The sequence below is a fragment of the Loxodonta africana genome, chromosome X (genome assembly GCF_030014295.1).
Source record: "Loxodonta africana isolate mLoxAfr1 chromosome X, mLoxAfr1.hap2, whole genome shotgun sequence".
Lineage (NCBI taxonomy): Eukaryota > Metazoa > Chordata > Mammalia > Proboscidea > Elephantidae > Loxodonta > Loxodonta africana.
Window position 1 is genome coordinate 129,573,982 of NC_087369.1, and position 8,736 is coordinate 129,582,717.

The window sequence follows — 8,736 nt, forward strand, 5'->3', positions numbered from 1 at the left end:
TTTTTTCATCCTTTAATCTTTGTTTCTAAGGTGTGTCTCTTGTAGACAGCATATTGATGGGTCGTGTTTTTTTTTTTTTAACCATCCTGTCACTCTGTGTCTCTTTATGAGTGGACTTAGGCCATTTACATTCAGTGTAATTATTGATAGGTTTGAATTTAATGCTGTCACTTTGTAGTGCTTTTTTTGTGGTGCTAACATTTTCTTTGTTCCTTTTACTGTCCTGTACTGAGTTCCTTTTGTTTGTGGATTTTTTTTTTTCATTTGTTTTTGTACATTTTGTTTTTATTGAGACTTTGTTTTTCTTCCTTATTTTATGAGTATGTTTGTTAACTTTCTTTGTGTTTACCTTGACATTTTCCTTGTCTTATGCCTCCCTCTCCATTAGAAAATTCTATACCTACACTTTTTATTCCCTCTTTTTTTTTCTGACGTTGTTGTCATTTACAGATTAACCTCTCTGGTTCCCTGTTGAAATTCTTTTGGTTTTGGATAGCCTTTGAGAGTTCATTTCCTATGTTGGTATCTGTCTGGTACAATCTTGCATCCTAGGTACAAGCTGTGGTCTGATGTTTGTTCTCTGATTGAAGGACTCCCTTTAATAATTCTTGTTAAGTTTGGTCTGGTTTTTATATATTCCCTTAATTTCTGTTTATCTGAAAATGTCCTAGTTTCACCATCATATTTGAATGAAAGCTTTACAGGATATATTATTTTTCGTTGGCAATTTTTTTCTTTCTAGATTTTATGTTAAGTCATCCCATTGCCTTTTTGCCTGCACGATTTCTGCTGAATAACCAGAGCTTAATCTTATTGATTCTCATTTGTATGTGACTGTTTGTTTTTCTCAAGCTACTCTCAGGATTTTTTCTTTGTTTTTGAGTTTAGCAAGTGTGATTATGATATGCCTTGGTGAGTTTCTTTTGGGGTCTTTCCTGTACTGGGTCCACTGAGCTTCTTGGATGGTCAGCATTTCATCGTTCATGATAGTAGGGAAATTTTCTTTCATCAATTCTTCAGTGATCCTCTTTATGTTTTCCGTTTTCTCCCCCTGCTCTGGAACTCCGATTGTTTGCAAATATTTGCTTTTGATTGTATCCCACATAATTTTCAGGATTTCTTCACCTTTCTTCATTCTTTTTTCTGATTTTTCCTCGAACAAAGTCGTAGCCAAGTTTTTGTCTTCAATTTCGCTGATCCTGTCTTCCATCATTTCAAACCTGCTCCTCAGCCCTTCTATGACACTGTCCATTTCTGAAATCCTGTTGTGTATCTTTTGGATTTCTAATTGTTGTTTTTGTATGTTTCTGGTTGTGAATTTATTTTGGCATTTTGTTCCTGTATTATTTTCCTGAATTTTTCCATTTTATTGTCTGTATTTTCCATGAATTTGTCTGCTGTTTTTCATAAATTTGTCTATTTTTTCCTCATTTTTGTCTGCTTTTTGCTTCAACTCTTGGATAGCTCTGAATATTAGAGCTTTGAATTCCCTGTCAGGTTGTTCCAGTGCCTTTTCTTCTACTGGAAAGTCATCTGATGTTTTATTTTGGATGCCTACTGGAACCATTGTCTCCTGTTTTTCAATATATTTTGATATTTTCTGCTGTCTTTGGGGTATTCAGTAGTTATTTTCTTTGTTTATTGATTGTAGATTTGTTTCATCCTGCTTTTTTGTTTATTTGATTATTCATGAACAGGTGGGCGGTGTGTTCTTTCTTGTTTGCTATTCTGTGATCACAATACTTTTCACCTCCTTGTCCAATGGGCAGGGTCTGTTGCTCAGGTATAGTGCAGGAAGGCAGGTCCCGCTGAAGGGTAGGGGCTGGGATGGGTTGGGGTACCAATTTTCTACATCCTCTTCAGCACTTGTTATTTATCTTTCCTTTTGCTTATAGATATCTCAATGAGTGTGAAATGGTTTGATATCTTATTGTGATTTTGATTTGCATTTCCCTGATGACTAAGGATGTTGTGCATCTTTGCCTGTGTTTATTCGTCATTTGTATATTTGACAAAAATATATTCAAATCCTTTATCCATTTTTATTTTTTTTGTCATTTGATTGTTGAATAGTAAGAATTGTTTATATATTCTGAATACAAATCCTTTGTCAGACATATGATATGTGAATATTTTCTCTTATTTCGTAGGTTGTCTTTTCACTTTCTTTATGGATCCTTTGATGCACAGAGATTTTTAAGTTTTAAGATGGTGACAGTGTATTTTGAAGAACAGATTTTTTAAATTTCAATAATGTTTGGTTTGACATGTTTTGAATTTTTAGTGCTCCTTGTGTTCTGTTTAAGAAATCTTTGCCTATCCAAAGGTCCTGAAGTTACTCCCTTAATGTTTCTTCTAGAAGCTTTTCTTATTTTATTTTACGTTTAGATAGATGATCCATCTTGAATTAATTTTTCTATATGGTATGAGGTAGTCATCACAGTAGTCTATTTATGGACTCTGTTTTCTTTCGTTGATCTATATCTGTCTATCCTTTGCCAATACTAAACAAAAAAAATACTATACTATCTTAATTACTGTAGCTTTATAGTGAGTCTTCCACCACCTTCCTGTAGGTTTGTCACACTGTGGTTTCTTATGTGTTGCTGCAATGCTGGCAACTATGCCACAGGTATTTCAGATACCAACAGGGCCACCTGTGGTGAGACAAGATTCAGCAGAGCTTCCGAACTAAGACATACTAGGAGAAAAGGCCTGGCAATCTACTTCCAAAAATTAGCCAGTGAAAACTTCTAGGATCACAACACTATACTGTCAGATTCACTTGCTTTAGAGACGTCATCAGGAGAGATCAGTCACTGGAAGAGGACATCGTGTTTGCTGAAGTAGAGGGTAAGCAAAGGCAAGGGAGACATTTGGTTAGACTGATTGACATAATAGCCGTAACTATGACTCGAACATGCCAGCAATCGTGAGGATGACGCAGAACTGGCAAAATTTCATTTTGTCTTACATGGAGTCACCACGAGTCTGAGTTAGCTTGACAGCAGCTGTCTATCTACCTATCTATCTGTCGTTAAGTTTTGAAATCTGGTAGTCTAAGTCCTTCAACTGTGTTCTTATTCTACAAGATTATCTTGTTTATACTAGATCCTTTGCCTATAATTTTAGAATTAGCTTATTAATTTCTACAAAAATACATCTGGGAGTTTGATTTGGATTGTATTCAATCTGTAGTTCAATTTGAGGAGAACTAATATCTTAACAACACTGAGAAAAACCTAAAGAAAACTACTGAAACTAAGAGAAGAGTTTAGCAGAGTAGCAGGATATAAGATAAACATGCATAAATCAGTTGGATTCCTCTACACCAACAAAGAGAACATAAAAAGGATATCACCAAATAGTTACCATTTGCAATAGCCCCTAAGAAGATATAAATATGTATGAATAAATCTAACCAGCGATATAAAAGAACTATACAAAGAAAACTATAAGACAGTACTGCAAGAAACCAGAACACAACTACATAAGTGGAAAGACACACCTTGCTCATGGGCAGAAAGACTCAACATTGTAAAAATGTCGATTCTACCCATAGCAATCTATAGATACAATGCAATCCCGATCCAAATAGTAGTGACATTTTTTTAAAAAAAATTATTGTGCTTTAAGTGAAAGTTTACAAATCAAGTTGGACTCTCATACAAAAATTTATAAACACCTTGCTATATACTCCTAATTGCTCTCCCCCTAATGAGACAGCACACTCCTTCCCTCCACTCTCTCTTTTCGTGTCCATTTGGCCAGTTTCTGACCCCTCTACCCTCTCATCTCCTCTTCAGACAGGAGATGCCAACATAGTCTCATGTGTCTACTTGATCCAAGAAGCTCATTCTTTAACAGTATCATTGTCTATCCCATAGTCCAATCCAATCCCTGTTTGAAGAGTTAACTTTAGGAATGGTTTCTGTCCTGGGCTAACAGAAGGTCTGGGGACCATGACCTCCGGGGTCCTTCTAGTCTCAGTCAGACCATTACGTCTGGTCTTTTTAGGAGAATTTGGGGTCTGCATCCCACTGCTCTCCTGCTCCTTCACGGATTGTCTGTTGTGCTCCCTGTCATGGCAGTCATCAGTTGTAGCGGGGCACCATCTAGTTCTTCTGGTTTCAGGCTCATGTAGTCTCTGGTTCATGTAGCCCTTTCTGGCTCTTGGGGTCACACTTACCTTGTGTCTTTGGTGTTCTTCGTTCTCATTCTCCTTTAGTCCAGGTGGGTTGAGACCAATTGATGTATCTTAGATGGCCGCTTGCTAGTCTTTAAGACCCAAGATGCCACTGTCCAAAGTGGGATGCAGAATGTTTTCTTAATAGATTTTATTACGGCAATTGACCTAGGTGTCTCCTGAAACCATGATCCCCAAACCCGCGCCCCTGCTATACTGGACTTTGAAGCTGTCAGTTTATTCAGAGGAAAGTCCTTTGCTTCTGGTTTAGTCCAGTTGTGCTTACCTCTCCTGTATTGTCTATTATCTTTCCCTTACCTAAAATGATTCTTACCTACTATCTAATTATTGTGTTGCCATATTGCCCATCTCATTTCTTATTCAGGTTATTTGCTTCCTCTCCTGGTTTTCTTTTCTCAGTTTGGACAATGGTCTATCAATTTTGTTAATTTTTTCAAAGAGCCAGCTTTTGGTCTTGTTAACTCTTTCAATTGTTTTTGTTTTCTATTTGATTTAGTTCTGCTCTGAGTTTTATTTTATTATTTCCGTTCTTCTAGTGCCTGAGGGTTTGTTTTGTTGCTCTCTTTGTATTTGTTCAAGTTGTATGGATAACTCTTTGATTTTGGCCCTTTCTTCTTTTTGAATGTGTACATTTATTGATAGAAATTGAGCACTGCTTTTGCTGTGTCCCAAAGGTTCTGATAGGAAGTGTTTTAATTCTCATTGGATTCTATGAATTCCATCCTTAATGTCTTCTGTAACCCAGTCTTTTTTGAGCAGGGTATTGTTCAGTTTCCAAGTGTTTGATTTGTTTTCCCTGCTTTTTCTGTTATTGATTTCTACTTCTATGGCCTTATGGTCAGAGAAGATGCTTTGTAATATTTCGATGTTTTGGATTCTGCTGAGGCTTGCTTTATGATCCAATACATGGTCTATTCTAGAGAATGTTCCATGTGCACTAGAAAAGGAAGTATACTTGGCTGCTGTTGGGTGGAGAATTCTGTATATGTCTATAAGGTAGAGGTAGTAGATTGTGGCATTTAGATCTTCCGTGCCTTTATTGAGGTTCTTTTTGGATGTCCTGTCCTTCACCGAAAGTGGTGTGCTGAAGTCTCCTACTATAATTGTGGAGCCGTCTATCTCACTTTTCAATGCTGTTAAAGTTTGTTTTATGTATCTTGCAGCCCTATCATTAGGTGTATAAATATTTAATATGGTTATATCCTCCTGGTATATTGTCCCTTTAATCATTACATAGTATCCTTCCTTATCCTTTGGGATGTATTTAAATTTAAAGTCTATTTTGTCAGAAATTAATATTGCCACTCCTGCTCTTTTTTGATTGTTGTTTGCTTGATATATTTTTTCCATCCTTTGAGTTTTAGTTTTTTTTTATGTCTCTAAGTCTAAGGTGTGTTTCTTGTAGGCAGCATAAAGATGGATCATGTTTTGTTTTTTTTTTTATCCATTCTTTCACTCTCTGTCTCTTTATCAGTGCATTTAATCCATTTACATTCAGTGTAATGAGTTCAGTGGTGTCATTTTGATCTCTTTTTTGTCTTATTGACAGTTTCTTTTCCTACTTAATTTTTAAAAAAAATTTTATTGTGCTTAAAGTGAAAGTTTAAAAATCAAGTCAGTCTCTCACACAAAAACTTATATATACCTTGCTACATAATCCAAATTGCTCTCCCTCTGATGAGACAGCCCACTCTCTCTTTTTGTGTCCATTTCACCAGCTTCTAACCCCTTCTATCCTCTCATCTCCCCTCCAAGCAGGAGATGTGAACATAGTATCACATGTTCACCTGATGCAAGAAGATCACTCCTCACCAGTGTCTCTCTCCAACCCATCGTTCAGTCCAGTCCCTGTCTGAAGAGTTGGCTTTGGGAATGGTTCCTGTCCTGGGCCAATAGAAGGTCTGGGGGCCATGACCACCGGGGTCCTTCTAGTCTCAGTCAGACCATTAAGTCTGGTCTTTTTATCAGAATTTGGGGTCTGCATCCCACTGCTCTCTTCTCCCTGAGAAAACTCTGGCCGAACGCTACCACTAGCCCGCCACAGCTGCCTCCAGGAATAGTGCCTGAGGGATCCTAGCCATTCAGGTTTGGGAACTCCTCTCTGCTTCTGAAGGGTCTGTCTCTCTCCCTGCCCTCAGTCAGTTTCGTAACTTAGCCTTTGATGTTCAGGGCTCCTAGCTTGTCATAAATATAATTGTTTCACTTGATTTTTCAGGTCTTTGTTGTAAGAGGGATCGCCGGAATTATCTGGCTATTTCGCCATCTTGGTCCCGCCCACCCGTGACATTTTTTAATGAGATGGAAAAACAAATAACCAAGTTCATATGGAAGGGAAGGAGGCCCCGGATATGTAAAGCATTACTGAAAAAGAAGAATAAAGTGGGAGGCCTCACACTACCTGATTTTAGAACATGTTATGTGGCCACAGTAGTTAAAACTGCCTGGTACTGGTACAACAACAGATACATAGACCAATGGAACAAAATTGAGAATGCAGACATAAATCCATCCACATATTAGCAGCTGATATTTGACAAAGGCCTAAGTCTGTTAAATGGGGAAAAGATAGTCTCTTCGACAAATAGTGCTGGCATAACTGGATATCCATCAGCAAAAAAATGAAACAAGACCAATACCTCATACCATGCAAAAAAACTAGCTCAAAATGTATCTTAGATCTCAGGATAAAATCCGAAACGATAAAGAATATGGAAGAAAAAATAGGGGCAATGCTAGGAGCCCTAATACATGGTATAAACAGTATATAAAACATTACTAACAATGTGCAAGCACCAGAAGAGAAATTAGATAACTGGGAACTCCTAAAACTCAAATACCTATGCTCATCCAAAGACTCCTCCAAAACAGAAAAAGACTACCTACAGACTAGGAAAAAGTTTTTAATTATTACATTTTCGATCAGCGTCTGATCTCTAAAATCTACATGATACTGCAAAAACTCAACAACAAAAAGACAAATAACCCAATTAAAAAGAGCAAAGGATATTAACCTGCACTTTACCAAAGAAGACATTCCAGTTGCTAACAGATACATGAGGAAACGCTCACGATCATTAGCTATTAGAGAAATGTATATCCAAACTACAATGAGATTCCATCTCACCACAACAAGGCTGCATTAATCTAAAAAACACAAAATAATGTTGCAGAGGTTGTGGAGAGAGCGGAACACTTTTATACCCTGCTGATGGGAATGTAAAATGGTACAACCACTTTGGTAATTGATTTGACGCTTCCTTAAAGAGCTAGAAATTGAACTACCATATGACCCAACAATTCCATTCCTTGGAATATACCCTAAAGAAATAAGTGCCTTTACACGAATAGATATATGCACACCTCTGTCAATTGCACCACTGTTTATAATAGCAAAAAGATGGAAGCAACCAGGGTGCCCATCAGCGGAGGAATGGGTAAATAAGTATGGTATATTCATGCAGTGGAATACTATGCAACAATTAAGAACAAGGGTGAACCTGTGAAACATTTCATAACATGGAGGAATCCGGAAGGCATTATGCTGAGTGAAATTAGTAAATTGCAAAAGGACAAATATCGTATGACACCACTGTTATAAGAACTCTAAATAAAGTTTAAGCACAGAAGAAAATATTCTTTGATGGTTACGAGGTTGAGGAGGGAGGGAGAGGGATATTCACTAACTAGATAGTAGACAAAATATTTATAGGTGAGGGGAATGGCAACACATAACACAGAGATTGTCAGTACCATTGAACTAAACCAAAAGCGAAGAAGTTTCCTAAATACAACCAAACACTTTGAGGGACAGAGTGGCAGGGGTGGGGACTGGAGACCATGGTTTCAGGGGACATCTGGGTCAATCGGCCTAACAAAATGTATTAAGAAAAGGTTCTGCATTCCACTTTGGTGAGAGGCGTCTGGGGTCTTAAATGCTAGCAAGCGGCCATCTAAGATGCATGAATTGGTCTCAACCCACCTGGAGCAAATGGGAACGAAGAATACCAAGGACACAAGGTAAATATGAGCCCAAGAGACAGAAAGGGCCACATAAACCAGAGACTCCATCAGCCTGAGACCCAAAGTACTAGATGGTGCCTGGCTACTACCGGTCACTGACTTGACAGGGAACGCAACATAGATACCTCATGGAGCCAGGAGAACAGTGGGATGCAGATCTTAAATTCTTGTAAAAAGACCAGGCTTAATGGTCTGACTGAGACCGGATGGACCCTGACAGTCATGATTCCCGGACCCTTTTATAGCCCAAGATTGGAACCATTCCTGAAACCAACTCTATAGACGGATTAGCCTGGACTATAAGATAGGTGATGATGCTGGTGAGGAGTGAACTTCATTGCTCAAGTAGACGCATGAGACTATGTGGGCTGCAACAATGAGCTCAAGCATAACGACGATTGTAAGGATGGCGCAGAACCAAGCAGTGTTTCGTTCTGTTGTGCATAAGGTTGGTGTGAGTTGGAACCAACTCGACAGCACGTAACAACAGTAGTAAGGTTCATGGATTC